Source organism: Rhamphochromis longiceps, linkage group LG18 (assembly GCF_057381845.1).
Source record: "Rhamphochromis longiceps isolate RC_006_pf linkage group LG18, R_longiceps_female_GT1.1, whole genome shotgun sequence".
Lineage (NCBI taxonomy): Eukaryota > Metazoa > Chordata > Actinopteri > Cichliformes > Cichlidae > Rhamphochromis > Rhamphochromis longiceps.
Genome location: NC_140574.1, coordinates 31603396 through 31618723, shown reverse-complemented (window position 1 = coordinate 31618723; position 15328 = coordinate 31603396).

Here is a 15328-nt window from a genome sequence, read left to right as displayed (position 1 = left end):
AAGGTTCCCGTGCTGGGAAAACAGGTTTTGCAGCTGTTTGAGCTAAGATTTCCAAGTTATTCACATAATGAAAACCTATACTTTGTTTCGGTGGAGTTCCCCATTCAAATGCATGTAACAGTGAGAAACGCACTGTCTTGGCGAAAGAAAGCGTTTTTGTACAACTTCATAGAAATAGCTGTAACTTTTGATAGAAGACTCGGATACACATGTTTATGGCTTTATCTTATAGAACTCAAGGTTCCCGTGCTGGGAAAACAGGTTTTGCAGCTGTTTGAGCTAAGATTTCCAAGTTATTCACATAATGAAAACCTATACTTTGTTTCGGTGGAGTTCCCCATTCAAATGCATGTAACAGTGAGAAACGCACTGTCTTGGCGAAAGAAAGCGTTTTTGTACAACTTCATAGAAATAGCTGTAACTTTTGATAGAAGACTCGGATACACATGTTTATGGCTTTATCTTATAGAACTCAAGGTTCCCGTGCTGGGAAAACAGGTTTTGCAGCTGTTTGAGCTAAGATTTCCAAGTTATTCACATAATGAAAACCTATACTTTGTTTCGGTCGAGTTCCCCATTCAAATGCATGTAACAGTGAGAAACGCACTGTCTTGGCGAAAGAAAGCGTTTTTGTACAACTTCATAGAAATAGCTGTAACTTTTGATAGAAGACTCGGATACACATGTTTATGGCTTTATCTTATAGAACTCAAGGTTCCCGTGCTGGGAAAACAGGTTTTGCAGCTGTTTGAGCTAAGATTTCCAAGTTATTCACATAATGAAAACCTATACTTTGTTTCGGTCGAGTTCCCCATTCAAATGCATGTAACAGTGAGAAACGCACTGTCTTGGCGAAAGAAAGCGTTTTTGTACAACTTCATATAAATAGCTGTAACTTTTGATAGAAGACTCGGATACACATGTTTATGGCTTTATCTTATAGAACTCAAGGTTCCCGTGCTGGGAAAACAGGTTTTGCAGCTGTTTGAGCTAAGATTTCCAAGTTATTCACATAATGAAAACCTATACTTTGTTTCGGTCGAGTTCCCCATTCAAATGCATGTAACAGTGAGAAACGCACTGTCTTGGCAAAAGAAAGCGTTTTTGTACAACTTCATAGAAATAGCTGTAACTTTTGATAGAAGACTCGGATACACATGTTTATGGCTTTATCTTATAGAACTCAAGGTTCCCGTGCTGGGAAAACAGGTTTTGCAGCTGTTTGAGCTAAGATTTCCAAGTTATTCACATAATGAAAACCTATACTTTGTTTCGGTGGAGTTCCCCATTCAAATGCATGTAACAGTGAGAAACGCACTGTCTTGGCGAAAGAAAGCGTTTTTGTACAACTTCATAGAAATAGCTGTAACTTTTGATAGAAGACTCGGATACACATGTTTATGGCTTTATCTTATAGAACTCAAGGTTCCCGTGCTGGGAAAACAGGTTTTGCAGCTGTTTGAGCTAAGATTTCCAAGTTATTCACATAATGAAAACCTATACTTTGTTTCGGTCGAGTTCCCCATTCAAATGCATGTAACAGTGAGAAACGCACTGTCTTGGCGAAAGAAAGCGTTTTTGTACAACTTCATAGAAATAGCTGTAACTTTTGATAGAAGACTCGGATACACATGTTTATGGCTTTATCTTATAGAACTCAAGGTTCCCGTGCTGGGAAAACAGGTTTTGCAGCTGTTTGAGCTAAGATTTCCAAGTTATTCACATAATGAAAACCTATACTTTGTTTCGGTCGAGTTCCCCATTCAAATGCATGTAACAGTGAGAAACGCACTGTCTTGGCGAAAGAAAGCGTTTTTGTACAACTTCATAGAAATAGCTGTAACTTTTGATAGAAGACTCGGATACACATGTTTATGGCTTTATCTTATAGAACTCAAGGTTCCCGTGCTGGGAAAACAGGTTTTGCAACTGTTTGAGCTAAGATTTCCAAGTTATTCACATAATGAAAACCTATACTTTGTTTCGGTCGAGTTCCCCATTCAAATGCATGTAACAGTGAGAAACGCACTGTCTTGGCGAAAGAAAGCGTTTTTGTACAACTTCATAGAAATAGCTGTAACTTTTGATAGAAGACTCGGATACACATGTTTATGGCTTTATCTTATAGAACTCAAGGTTCCCGTGCTGGGAAAACAGGTTTTGCAGCTGTTTGAGCTAAGATTTCCAAGTTATTCACATAATGAAAACCTATACTTTGTTTCGGTCGAGTTCCCCATTCAAATGCATGTAACAGTGAGAAACGCACTGTCTTGGCGAAAGAAAGCGTTTTTGTACAACTTCATAGAAATAGCTGTAACTTTTGATAGAAGACTCGGATACACATGTTTATGGCTTTATCTTATAGAACTCAAGGTTCCCGTGCTGGGAAAACAGGTTTTGCAGCTGTTTGAGCTAAGATTTCCAAGTTATTCACATAATGAAAACCTATACTTTGTTTCGGTCGAGTTCCCCATTCAAATGCATGTAACAGTGAGAAACGCACTGTCTTGGCGAAAGAAAGCGTTTTTGTACAACTTCATATAAATAGCTGTAACTTTTGATAGAAGACTCGGATACACATGTTTATGGCTTTATCTTATAGAACTCAAGGTTCCCGTGCTGGGAAAACAGGTTTTGCAGCTGTTTGAGCTAAGATTTCCAAGTTATTCACATAATGAAAACCTATACTTTGTTTCGGTCGAGTTCCCCATTCAAATGCATGTAACAGTGAGAAACGCACTGTCTTGGCAAAAGAAAGCGTTTTTGTACAACTTCATAGAAATAGCTGTAACTTTTGATAGAAGACTCGGATACACATGTTTATGGCTTTATCTTATAGAACTCAAGGTTCCCGTGCTGGGAAAACAGGTTTTGCAGCTGTTTGAGCTAAGATTTCCAAGTTATTCACATAATGAAAACCTATACTTTGTTTCGGTCGAGTTCCCCATTCAAATGCATGTAACAGTGAGAAACGCACTGTCTTGGCGAAAGAAAGCGTTTTTGTACAACTTCATAGAAATAGCTGTAACTTTTGATAGAAGACTCGGATACACATGTTTATGGCTTTATCTTATAGAACTCAAGGTTCCCGTGCTGGGAAAACAGGTTTTGCAGCTGTTTGAGCTAAGATTTCCAAGTTATTCACATAATGAAAACCTATACTTTGTTTCGGTCGAGTTCCCCATTCAAATGCATGTAACAGTGAGAAACGCACTGTCTTGGCGAAAGAAAGCGTTTTTGTACAACTTCATAGAAATAGCTGTAACTTTTGATAGAAGACTCGGATACACATGTTTATGGCTTTATCTTATAGAACTCAAGGTTCCCGTGCTGGGAAAACAGGTTTTGCAGCTGTTTGAGCTAAGATTTCCAAGTTATTCACATAATGAAAACCTATACTTTGTTTCGGTCGAGTTCCCCATTCAAATGCATGTAACAGTGAGAAACGCACTGTCTTGGCGAAAGAAAGCGTTTTTGTACAACTTCATAGAAATAGCTGTAACTTTTGATAGAAGACTCGGATACACATGTTTATGGCTTTATCTTATAGAACTCAAGGTTCCCGTGCTGGGAAAACAGGTTTTGCAACTGTTTGAGCTAAGATTTCCAAGTTATTCACATAATGAAAACCTATACTTTGTTTCGGTCGAGTTCCCCATTCAAATGCATGTAACAGTGAGAAACGCACTGTCTTGGCGAAAGAAAGCGTTTTTGTACAACTTCATAGAAATAGCTGTAACTTTTGATAGAAGACTCGGATACACATGTTTATGGCTTTATCTTATAGAACTCAAGGTTCCCGTGCTGGGAAAACAGGTTTTGCAGCTGTTTGAGCTAAGATTTCCAAGTTATTCACATAATGAAAACCTATACTTTGTTTCGGTCGAGTTCCCCATTCAAATGCATGTAACAGTGAGAAACGCACTGTCTTGGCGAAAGAAAGCGTTTTTGTACAACTTCATAGAAATAGCTGTAACTTTTGATAGAAGACTCGGATACACATGTTTATGGCTTTATCTTATAGAACTCAAGGTTCCCGTGCTGGGAAAATAGGTTTTGCAGCTGTTTGAGCTAAGATTTCCAAGTTATTCACATAATGAAAACCTATACTTTGTTTCGGTGGAGTTCCCCATTCAAATGCATGTAACAGTGAGAAACGCACTGTCTTGGCGAAAGAAAGCGTTTTTGTACAACTTCATAGAAATAGCTGTAACTTTTGATAGAAGACTCGGATACACATGTTTATGGCTTTATCTTATAGAACTCAAGGTTCCCGTGCTGGGAAAACAGGTTTTGCAGCTGTTTGAGCTAAGATTTCCAAGTTATTCACATAATGAAAACCTATACTTTGTTTCGGTGGAGTTCCCCATTCAAATGCATGTAACAGTGAGAAACGCACTGTCTTGGCGAAAGAAAGCGTTTTTGTACAACTTCATAGAAATAGCTGTAACTTTTGATAGAAGACTCGGATACACATGTTTATGGCTTTATCTTATAGAACTCAAGGTTCCCGTGCTGGGAAAACAGGTTTTGCAGCTGTTTGAGCTAAGATTTCCAAGTTATTCACATAATGAAAACCTATACTTTGTTTCGGTCGAGTTCCCCATTCAAATGCATGTAACAGTGAGAAACGCACTGTCTTGGCGAAAGAAAGCGTTTTTGTACAACTTCATAGAAATAGCTGTAACTTTTGATAGAAGACTCGGATACACATGTTTATGGCTTTATCTTATAGAACTCAAGGTTCCCGTGCTGGGAAAACAGGTTTTGCAGCTGTTTGAGCTAAGATTTCCAAGTTATTCACATAATGAAAACCTATACTTTGTTTCGGTCGAGTTCCCCATTCAAATGCATGTAACAGTGAGAAACGCACTGTCTTGGCGAAAGAAAGCGTTTTTGTACAACTTCATATAAATAGCTGTAACTTTTGATAGAAGACTCGGATACACATGTTTATGGCTTTATCTTATAGAACTCAAGGTTCCCGTGCTGGGAAAACAGGTTTTGCAGCTGTTTGAGCTAAGATTTCCAAGTTATTCACATAATGAAAACCTATACTTTGTTTCGGTCGAGTTCCCCATTCAAATGCATGTAACAGTGAGAAACGCACTGTCTTGGCGAAAGAAAGCGTTTTTGTACAACTTCATAGAAATAGCTGTAACTTTTGATAGAAGACTCGGATACACATGTTTATGGCTTTATCTTATAGAACTCAAGGTTCCCGTGCTGGGAAAACAGGTTTTGCAGCTGTTTGAGCTAAGATTTCCAAGTTATTCACATAATGAAAACCTATACTTTGTTTCGGTCGAGTTCCCCATTCAAATGCATGTAACAGTGAGAAACGCACTGTCTTGGCGAAAGAAAGCGTTTTTGTACAACTTCATAGAAATAGCTGTAACTTTTGATAGAAGACTCGGATACACATGTTTATGGCTTTATCTTATAGAACTCAAGGTTCCCGTGCTGGGAAAACAGGTTTTGCAGCTGTTTGAGCTAAGATTTCCAAGTTATTCACATAATGAAAACCTATACTTTGTTTCGGTGGAGTTCCCCATTCAAATGCATGTAACAGTGAGAAACGCACTGTCTTGGCGAAAGAAAGCGTTTTTGTACAACTTCATAGAAATAGCTGTAACTTTTGATAGAAGACTCGGATACACATGTTTATGGCTTTATCTTATAGAACTCAAGGTTCCCGTGCTGGGAAAACAGGTTTTGCAGCTGTTTGAGCTAAGATTTCCAAGTTATTCACATAATGAAAACCTATACTTTGTTTCGGTGGAGTTCCCCATTCAAATGCATGTAACAGTGAGAAACGCACTGTCTTGGCGAAAGAAAGCGTTTTTGTACAACTTCATAGAAATAGCTGTAACTTTTGATAGAAGACTCGGATACACATGTTTATGGCTTTATCTTATAGAACTCAAGGTTCCCGTGCTGGGAAAACAGGTTTTGCAGCTGTTTGAGCTAAGATTTCCAAGTTATTCACATAATGAAAACCTATACTTTGTTTCGGTCGAGTTCCCCATTCAAATGCATGTAACAGTGAGAAACGCACTGTCTTGGCGAAAGAAAGCGTTTTTGTACAACTTCATAGAAATAGCTGTAACTTTTGATAGAAGACTCGGATACACATGTTTATGGCTTTATCTTATAGAACTCAAGGTTCCCGTGCTGGGAAAACAGGTTTTGCAGCTGTTTGAGCTAAGATTTCCAAGTTATTCACATAATGAAAACCTATACTTTGTTTCGGTCGAGTTCCCCATTCAAATGCATGTAACAGTGAGAAACGCACTGTCTTGGCGAAAGAAAGCGTTTTTGTACAACTTCATATAAATAGCTGTAACTTTTGATAGAAGACTCGGATACACATGTTTATGGCTTTATCTTATAGAACTCAAGGTTCCCGTGCTGGGAAAACAGGTTTTGCAGCTGTTTGAGCTAAGATTTCCAAGTTATTCACATAATGAAAACCTATACTTTGTTTCGGTCGAGTTCCCCATTCAAATGCATGTAACAGTGAGAAACGCACTGTCTTGGCAAAAGAAAGCGTTTTTGTACAACTTCATAGAAATAGCTGTAACTTTTGATAGAAGACTCGGATACACATGTTTATGGCTTTATCTTATAGAACTCAAGGTTCCCGTGCTGGGAAAACAGGTTTTGCAGCTGTTTGAGCTAAGATTTCCAAGTTATTCACATAATGAAAACCTATACTTTGTTTCGGTCGAGTTCCCCATTCAAATGCATGTAACAGTGAGAAACGCACTGTCTTGGCGAAAGAAAGCGTTTTTGTACAACTTCATAGAAATAGCTGTAACTTTTGATAGAAGACTCGGATACACATGTTTATGGCTTTATCTTATAGAACTCAAGGTTCCCGTGCTGGGAAAACAGGTTTTGCAGCTGTTTGAGCTAAGATTTCCAAGTTATTCACATAATGAAAACCTATACTTTGTTTCGGTCGAGTTCCCCATTCAAATGCATGTAACAGTGAGAAACGCACTGTCTTGGCGAAAGAAAGCGTTTTTGTACAACTTCATAGAAATAGCTGTAACTTTTGATAGAAGACTCGGATACACATGTTTATGGCTTTATCTTATAGAACTCAAGGTTCCCGTGCTGGGAAAACAGGTTTTGCAGCTGTTTGAGCTAAGATTTCCAAGTTATTCACATAATGAAAACCTATACTTTGTTTCGGTCGAGTTCCCCATTCAAATGCATGTAACAGTGAGAAACGCACTGTCTTGGCGAAAGAAAGCGTTTTTGTACAACTTCATAGAAATAGCTGTAACTTTTGATAGAAGACTCGGATACACATGTTTATGGCTTTATCTTATAGAACTCAAGGTTCCCGTGCTGGGAAAACAGGTTTTGCAACTGTTTGAGCTAAGATTTCCAAGTTATTCACATAATGAAAACCTATACTTTGTTTCGGTCGAGTTCCCCATTCAAATGCATGTAACAGTGAGAAACGCACTGTCTTGGCGAAAGAAAGCGTTTTTGTACAACTTCATAGAAATAGCTGTAACTTTTGATAGAAGACTCGGATACACATGTTTATGGCTTTATCTTATAGAACTCAAGGTTCCCGTGCTGGGAAAACAGGTTTTGCAGCTGTTTGAGCTAAGATTTCCAAGTTATTCACATAATGAAAACCTATACTTTGTTTCGGTCGAGTTCCCCATTCAAATGCATGTAACAGTGAGAAACGCACTGTCTTGGCGAAAGAAAGCGTTTTTGTACAACTTCATAGAAATAGCTGTAACTTTTGATAGAAGACTCGGATACACATGTTTATGGCTTTATCTTATAGAACTCAAGGTTCCCGTGCTGGGAAAATAGGTTTTGCAGCTGTTTGAGCTAAGATTTCCAAGTTATTCACATAATGAAAACCTATACTTTGTTTCGGTCGAGTTCCCCATTCAAATGCATGTAACAGTGAGAAACGCACTGTCTTGGCGAAAGAAAGCGTTTTTGTACAACTTCATAGAAATAGCTGTAACTTTTGATAGAAGACTCGGATACACATGTTTATGGCTTTATCTTATAGAACTCAAGGTTCCCGTGCTGGGAAAACAGGTTTTGCAGCTGTTTGAGCTAAGATTTCCAAGTTATTCACATAATGAAAACCTATACTTTGTTTCGGTCGAGTTCCCCATTCAAATGCATGTAACAGTGAGAAACGCACTGTCTTGGCGAAAGAAAGCGTTTTTGTACAACTTCATAGAAATAGCTGTAACTTTTGATAGAAGACTCGGATACACATGTTTATGGCTTTATCTTATAGAACTCAAGGTTCCCGTGCTGGGAAAACAGGTTTTGCAGCTGTTTGAGCTAAGATTTCCAAGTTATTCACATAATGAAAACCTATACTTTGTTTCGGTGGAGTTCCCCATTCAAATGCATGTAACAGTGAGAAACGCACTGTCTTGGCGAAAGAAAGCGTTTTTGTACAACTTCATAGAAATAGCTGTAACTTTTGATAGAAGACTCGGATACACATGTTTATGGCTTTATCTTATAGAACTCAAGGTTCCCGTGCTGGGAAAACAGGTTTTGCAGCTGTTTGAGCTAAGATTTCCAAGTTATTCACATAATGAAAACCTATACTTTGTTTCGGTGGAGTTCCCCATTCAAATGCATGTAACAGTGAGAAACGCACTGTCTTGGCGAAAGAAAGCGTTTTTGTACAACTTCATAGAAATAGCTGTAACTTTTGATAGAAGACTCGGATACACATGTTTATGGCTTTATCTTATAGAACTCAAGGTTCCCGTGCTGGGAAAACAGGTTTTGCAGCTGTTTGAGCTAAGATTTCCAAGTTATTCACATAATGAAAACCTATACTTTGTTTCGGTCGAGTTCCCCATTCAAATGCATGTAACAGTGAGAAACGCACTGTCTTGGCGAAAGAAAGCGTTTTTGTACAACTTCATAGAAATAGCTGTAACTTTTGATAGAAGACTCGGATACACATGTTTATGGCTTTATCTTATAGAACTCAAGGTTCCCGTGCTGGGAAAACAGGTTTTGCAGCTGTTTGAGCTAAGATTTCCAAGTTATTCACATAATGAAAACCTATACTTTGTTTCGGTCGAGTTCCCCATTCAAATGCATGTAACAGTGAGAAACGCACTGTCTTGGCGAAAGAAAGCGTTTTTGTACAACTTCATATAAATAGCTGTAACTTTTGATAGAAGACTCGGATACACATGTTTATGGCTTTATCTTATAGAACTCAAGGTTCCCGTGCTGGGAAAACAGGTTTTGCAGCTGTTTGAGCTAAGATTTCCAAGTTATTCACATAATGAAAACCTATACTTTGTTTCGGTCGAGTTCCCCATTCAAATGCATGTAACAGTGAGAAACGCACTGTCTTGGCGAAAGAAAGCGTTTTTGTACAACTTCATAGAAATAGCTGTAACTTTTGATAGAAGACTCGGATACACATGTTTATGGCTTTATCTTATAGAACTCAAGGTTCCCGTGCTGGGAAAACAGGTTTTGCAGCTGTTTGAGCTAAGATTTCCAAGTTATTCACATAATGAAAACCTATACTTTGTTTCGGTCGAGTTCCCCATTCAAATGCATGTAACAGTGAGAAACGCACTGTCTTGGCGAAAGAAAGCGTTTTTGTACAACTTCATAGAAATAGCTGTAACTTTTGATAGAAGACTCGGATACACATGTTTATGGCTTTATCTTATAGAACTCAAGGTTCCCGTGCTGGGAAAACAGGTTTTGCAGCTGTTTGAGCTAAGATTTCCAAGTTATTCACATAATGAAAACCTATACTTTGTTTCGGTCGAGTTCCCCATTCAAATGCATGTAACAGTGAGAAACGCACTGTCTTGGCGAAAGAAAGCGTTTTTGTACAACTTCATAGAAATAGCTGTAACTTTTGATAGAAGACTCGGATACACATGTTTATGGCTTTATCTTATAGAACTCAAGGTTCCCGTGCTGGGAAAACAGGTTTTGCAGCTGTTTGAGCTAAGATTTCCAAGTTATTCACATAATGAAAACCTATACTTTGTTTCGGTCGAGTTCCCCATTCAAATGCATGTAACAGTGAGAAACGCACTGTCTTGGCGAAAGAAAGCGTTTTTGTACAACTTCATAGAAATAGCTGTAACTTTTGATAGAAGACTCGGATACACATGTTTATGGCTTTATCTTATAGAACTCAAGGTTCCCGTGCTGGGAAAACAGGTTTTGCAACTGTTTGAGCTAAGATTTCCAAGTTATTCACATAATGAAAACCTATACTTTGTTTCGGTCGAGTTCCCCATTCAAATGCATGTAACAGTGAGAAACGCACTGTCTTGGCGAAAGAAAGCGTTTTTGTACAACTTCATAGAAATAGCTGTAACTTTTGATAGAAGACTCGGATACACATGTTTATGGCTTTATCTTATAGAACTCAAGGTTCCCGTGCTGGGAAAACAGGTTTTGCAGCTGTTTGAGCTAAGATTTCCAAGTTATTCACATAATGAAAACCTATACTTTGTTTCGGTCGAGTTCCCCATTCAAATGCATGTAACAGTGAGAAACGCACTGTCTTGGCGAAAGAAAGCGTTTTTGTACAACTTCATAGAAATAGCTGTAACTTTTGATAGAAGACTCGGATACACATGTTTATGGCTTTATCTTATAGAACTCAAGGTTCCCGTGCTGGGAAAACAGGTTTTGCAGCTGTTTGAGCTAAGATTTCCAAGTTATTCACATAATGAAAACCTATACTTTGTTTCGGTCGAGTTCCCCATTCAAATGCATGTAACAGTGAGAAACGCACTGTCTTGGCGAAAGAAAGCGTTTTTGTACAACTTCATAGAAATAGCTGTAACTTTTGATAGAAGACTCGGATACACATGTTTATGGCTTTATCTTATAGAACTCAAGGTTCCCGTGCTGGGAAAACAGGTTTTGCAGCTGTTTGAGCTAAGATTTCCAAGTTATTCACATAATGAAAACCTATACTTTGTTTCGGTCGAGTTCCCCATTCAAATGCATGTAACAGTGAGAAACGCACTGTCTTGGCGAAAGAAAGCGTTTTTGTACAACTTCATAGAAATAGCTGTAACTTTTGATAGAAGACTCGGATACACATGTTTATGGCTTTATCTTATAGAACTCAAGGTTCCCGTGCTGGGAAAACAGGTTTTGCAGCTGTTTGAGCTAAGATTTCCAAGTTATTCACATAATGAAAACCTATACTTTGTTTCGGTCGAGTTCCCCATTCAAATGCATGTAACAGTGAGAAACGCACTGTCTTGGCGAAAGAAAGCGTTTTTGTACAACTTCATAGAAATAGCTGTAACTTTTGATAGAAGACTCGGATACACATGTTTATGGCTTTATCTTATAGAACTCAAGGTTCCCGTGCTGGGAAAACAGGTTTTGCAGCTGTTTGAGCTAAGATTTCCAAGTTATTCACATAATGAAAACCTATACTTTGTTTCGGTCGAGTTCCCCATTCAAATGCATGTAACAGTGAGAAACGCACTGTCTTGGCGAAAGAAAGCGTTTTTGTACAACTTCATATAAATAGCTGTAACTTTTGATAGAAGACTCGGATACACATGTTTATGGCTTTATCTTATAGAACTCAAGGTTCCCGTGCTGGGAAAACAGGTTTTGCAGCTGTTTGAGCTAAGATTTCCAAGTTATTCACATAATGAAAACCTATACTTTGTTTCGGTCGAGTTCCCCATTCAAATGCATGTAACAGTGAGAAACGCACTGTCTTGGCAAAAGAAAGCGTTTTTGTACAACTTCATAGAAATAGCTGTAACTTTTGATAGAAGACTCGGATACACATGTTTATGGCTTTATCTTATAGAACTCAAGGTTCCCGTGCTGGGAAAACAGGTTTTGCAGCTGTTTGAGCTAAGATTTCCAAGTTATTCACATAATGAAAACCTATACTTTGTTTCGGTCGAGTTCCCCATTCAAATGCATGTAACAGTGAGAAACGCACTGTCTTGGCGAAAGAAAGCGTTTTTGTACAACTTCATAGAAATAGCTGTAACTTTTGATAGAAGACTCGGATACACATGTTTATGGCTTTATCTTATAGAACTCAAGGTTCCCGTGCTGGGAAAACAGGTTTTGCAGCTGTTTGAGCTAAGATTTCCAAGTTATTCACATAATGAAAACCTATACTTTGTTTCGGTGGAGTTCCCCATTCAAATGCATGTAACAGTGAGAAACGCACTGTCTTGGCGAAAGAAAGCGTTTTTGTACAACTTCATAGAAATAGCTGTAACTTTTGATAGAAGACTCGGATACACATGTTTATGGCTTTATCTTATAGAACTCAAGGTTCCCGTGCTGGGAAAACAGGTTTTGCAGCTGTTTGAGCTAAGATTTCCAAGTTATTCACATAATGAAAACCTATACTTTGTTTCGGTCGAGTTCCCCATTCAAATGCATGTAACAGTGAGAAACGCACTGTCTTGGCGAAAGAAAGCGTTTTTGTACAACTTCATATAAATAGCTGTAACTTTTGATAGAAGACTCGGATACACATGTTTATGGCTTTATCTTATAGAACTCAAGGTTCCCGTGCTGGGAAAACAGGTTTTGCAGCTGTTTGAGCTAAGATTTCCAAGTTATTCACATAATGAAAACCTATACTTTGTTTCGGTCGAGTTCCCCATTCAAATGCATGTAACAGTGAGAAACGCACTGTCTTGGCAAAAGAAAGCGTTTTTGTACAACTTCATAGAAATAGCTGTAACTTTTGATAGAAGACTCGGATACACATGTTTATGGCTTTATCTTATAGAACTCAAGGTTCCCGTGCTGGGAAAACAGGTTTTGCAGCTGTTTGAGCTAAGATTTCCAAGTTATTCACATAATGAAAACCTATACTTTGTTTCGGTCGAGTTCCCCATTCAAATGCATGTAACAGTGAGAAACGCACTGTCTTGGCGAAAGAAAGCGTTTTTGTACAACTTCATAGAAATAGCTGTAACTTTTGATAGAAGACTCGGATACACATGTTTATGGCTTTATCTTATAGAACTCAAGGTTCCCGTGCTGGGAAAACAGGTTTTGCAGCTGTTTGAGCTAAGATTTCCAAGTTATTCACATAATGAAAACCTATACTTTGTTTCGGTGGAGTTCCCCATTCAAATGCATGTAACAGTGAGAAACGCACTGTCTTGGCGAAAGAAAGCGTTTTTGTACAACTTCATAGAAATAGCTGTAACTTTTGATAGAAGACTCGGATACACATGTTTATGGCTTTATCTTATAGAACTCAAGGTTCCCGTGCTGGGAAAACAGGTTTTGCAACTGTTTGAGCTAAGATTTCCAAGTTATTCACATAATGAAAACCTATACTTTGTTTCGGTCGAGTTCCCCATTCAAATGCATGTAACAGTGAGAAACGCACTGTCTTGGCGAAAGAAAGCGTTTTTGTACAACTTCATAGAAATAGCTGTAACTTTTGATAGAAGACTCGGATACACATGTTTATGGCTTTATCTTATAGAACTCAAGGTTCCCGTGCTGGGAAAACAGGTTTTGCAGCTGTTTGAGCTAAGATTTCCAAGTTATTCACATAATGAAAACCTATACTTTGTTTCGGTCGAGTTCCCCATTCAAATGCATGTAACAGTGAGAAACGCACTGTCTTGGCGAAAGAAAGCGTTTTTGTACAACTTCATAGAAATAGCTGTAACTTTTGATAGAAGACTCGGATACACATGTTTATGGCTTTATCTTATAGAACTCAAGGTTCCCGTGCTGGGAAAACAGGTTTTGCAGCTGTTTGAGCTAAGATTTCCAAGTTATTCACATAATGAAAACCTATACTTTGTTTCGGTCGAGTTCCCCATTCAAATGCATGTAACAGTGAGAAACGCACTGTCTTGGCGAAAGAAAGCGTTTTTGTACAACTTCATAGAAATAGCTGTAACTTTTGATAGAAGACTCGGATACACATGTTTATGGCTTTATCTTATAGAACTCAAGGTTCCCGTGCTGGGAAAACAGGTTTTGCAGCTGTTTGAGCTAAGATTTCCAAGTTATTCACATAATGAAAACCTATACTTTGTTTCGGTGGAGTTCCCCATTCAAATGCATGTAACAGTGAGAAACGCACTGTCTTGGCGAAAGAAAGCGTTTTTGTACAACTTCATAGAAATAGCTGTAACTTTTGATAGAAGACTCGGATACACATGTTTATGGCTTTATCTTATAGAACTCAAGGTTCCCGTGCTGGGAAAACAGGTTTTGCAGCTGTTTGAGCTAAGATTTCCAAGTTATTCACATAATGAAAACCTATACTTTGTTTCGGTCGAGTTCCCCATTCAAATGCATGTAACAGTGAGAAACGCACTGTCTTGGCGAAAGAAAGCGTTTTTGTACAACTTCATAGAAATAGCTGTAACTTTTGATAGAAGACTCGGATACACATGTTTATGGCTTTATCTTATAGAACTCAAGGTTCCCGTGCTGGGAAAACAGGTTTTGCAGCTGTTTGAGCTAAGATTTCCAAGTTATTCACATAATGAAAACCTATACTTTGTTTCGGTCGAGTTCCCCATTCAAATGCATGTAACAGTGAGAAACACACTGTCTTGGCGAAAGAAAGCGTTTTTTGTACAACTTCATATAAATAGCTGTAACTTTTGATAGAAGACTCGGATACACATGTTTATGGCTTTATCTTATAGAACTCAAGGTTCCCGTGCTGGGAAAACAGGTTTTGCAGCTGTTTGAGCTAAGATTTCCAAGTTATTCACATAATGAAAACCTATACTTTGTTTCGGTCGAGTTCCCCATTCAAATGCATGTAACAGTGAGAAACGCACTGTCTTGGCGAAAGAAAGCGTTTTTGTACAACTTCATAGAAATAGCTGTAACTTTTGATAGAAGACTCGGATACACATGTTTATGGCTTTATCTTATAGAACTCAAGGTTCCCGTGCTGGGAAAACAGGTTTTGCAGCTGTTTGAGCTAAGATTTCCAAGTTATTCACATAATGAAAACCTATACTTTGTTTCGGTCGAGTTCCCCATTCAAATGCATGTAACAGTGAGAAACGCACTGTCTTGGCGAAAGAAAGCGTTTTTGTACAACTTCATAGAAATAGCTGTAACTTTTGATAGAAGACTCGGATACACATGTTTATGGCTTTATCTTATAGAACTCAAGGTTCCCGTGCTGGGAAAACAGGTTTTGCAGCTGTTTGAGCTAAGATTTCCAAGTTATTCACATAATGAAAACCTATACTTTGTTTCGGTCGAGTTCCCCATTCAAATGCATGTAACAGTGAGAAACGCACTGTCTTGGCGAAAGAAAGCGTTTTTG